General features: G+C 37.7%; 1 non-coding gene across 1 annotated transcript; it reads left to right on the top strand.

The window, feature by feature from the left end:
* The first annotated feature begins 679 nt into the window (after window positions 1-679).
* Trnas-uga (transfer RNA serine (anticodon UGA)) lies at window positions 680-754 on the top strand. Its single transcript has one exon. It is a non-coding gene; the product is annotated as a tRNA-Ser (tRNA).
* The last annotated feature ends 1,382 nt before the right edge of the window (window positions 755-2,136 follow it).

Below are 2,136 nucleotides of genomic sequence, written 5' to 3'. Positions count from 1 at the left end.
GTCACAGTACAGAACAGTATAAAATATTACATATTTACATCATGTACAAAATCTTATCATTGATATCAACACATCTTTATAACAAAAACATTATTCTGCTTATGTACATAAAGTAGAACAAAAGCTTGCATAAACCCTTGGTAGATTTTACTAAAACTATTAAATACCAGTACTTTAGTTAACTAGGCATAGTAACATACAGCACAAAAGCTAGGTGCATAATTACATACATACATGGATGAAAGAAGTTTGGTTTTATCTAGGTATGGTTGATAATTATGAATTTCTGTTTAGAGAGTTATGAAGTAAATCAACAGATTTGAGAAAAATTCCAAGTATTCATTAATGCTGTAGAAGCTGTTGTTTATTAGTGAGTCGTGTTTTGGTAGCTCAGTTGGTAGAGCACTTGCCCGCGAAAGGCAAAGGTCCCGAGTTCGAGTCTCGGTCGGGCACACAGTTTTAATCTGCCAGGAAGTTTCATATCAGCGCACACTCCGCTGCAGAGTGAAAATGTCATTCTGGAAACATCCCCCAGGCTGTGGCTAAGCCATGTCTCCGCCATATCCTTTCTTTCAGGAGTGCTAGTTCTGCATGGTTCGCAGAAGAGCTTCTGTAAAGTTTGGAAGGTAGGAGATGAGATACTGGCAGAAGTAAAGCTGTGGGTACCGGACGTGAGTCGTGCTTCGGTAGCTCAGTTGGTAGAGCACTTGCCCGTGAAAGGCAAAGGTCCCGAGTTCGAGTCTCGGTCGGGCATACAGTTTTAATCTGCCAGGAAGTTTCATATCAGCGCACACTCCGCTGCAGAGTGAAAATCTCATTCTGGGATCATCTATTAATATTAAAACTTTCATTTGGAGCTTAAAAGATTGCTTTGCAAAAGAGGATTTTCCCCAGAACACTATTCCATACTTCAGTAGACCATGCATGTATGCATAATAAGCACTTAACACTGTTTCAGTATTTCAGTAATATTTAAGCACTTTTAATACGTAACAGTACTTGCTTACTTTCTTGTTAAGCTTTTCTACATGTTTTTCCCATCTTAGATGCTCATCCAGCCATAATCCTAAAAAATTTGTGTGATTCTTTTGCTGAATTTGGCTACTTGATAATGTGAATTTTACATTGGTCCTATTTTAGTTCCTTACATGGTTGAAGTACATCCATACAGTTTTTTGTCGCTGACAAGTAGGCAGTTATCTTTAAACCATTTTTCTGCAACTTCTGCTGTTTTGTCGATTTTTTGCTGCATAATCATTCTTCCGTTTTATAATGAAGCTGGTATAAACAGCAAATAATATGGTATCAGCTGTTGAAAACTGTTGAGGTAGATTATTAACAAAAATCAAGAACACTGGACTCGCATTCAGGAGGATGATGGTTCAATCCCACGTCCGGCCATCCTGATTTAGGTTTTCTGTGATTTCTTTAAATCGCTCCAGGTAAATGCCGAGATGGTTCCATTGAAAGGGCACGGCCAACTTCCTTACCTAATCCGATGAGACCGATGATCTCACTGTCTGGTCTCCTCCCCCAAAACAACCCAACCCCGACCAAAAATTAAGAATGACAATGGTCCCAATACCAAGCCCTGGGGCACCCCATAATTAACTTTTTTATATTCAGAATAGTACACATACCCATCCTGAGATATTTGTACTCTTTGTTTCTTATCTGTTAAACATGACTTGAACCACTGATAGGAAATACCACAGACACCATAATTATACCATTTTAGCACCATAGATTATGTTTTATAAGATAAAACACTTTGGAAAGGTCCAAACACAACCCACAGGTCAGTTCCTTGTCCTCAAGAGCCTTGTAAACAAGTTTTAGGAAACTGAAGAGAGCTGTTTGTGTGGATTTGCCTTTTCTGAAACCATTCTGTGCATTTACAAACATTTTATTTTTGTTTAGGAAGTCTAGCAGTCTGTCATACATTATTCTTTCAATTATTTTAGAAAATACAGATAATACTGATAGAGGTCTGAAATTTTATATGTCAAACTTGTCACCACTTTTATAAACTGGCATTACTGTTGACTGCTTAAGTTTACTTGGAGTCACACCAGTTTCAAAGACATCATTGATTATGCCCACAAGTTGAAAGACAACATTATCGGTACTATATTT

Source organism: Schistocerca serialis, chromosome 7 (assembly GCF_023864345.2).
Source record: "Schistocerca serialis cubense isolate TAMUIC-IGC-003099 chromosome 7, iqSchSeri2.2, whole genome shotgun sequence".
NCBI classification, from domain to species: domain Eukaryota; kingdom Metazoa; phylum Arthropoda; class Insecta; order Orthoptera; family Acrididae; genus Schistocerca; species Schistocerca serialis.
This window is presented reverse-complemented; position numbering and strand designations above follow the sequence as displayed.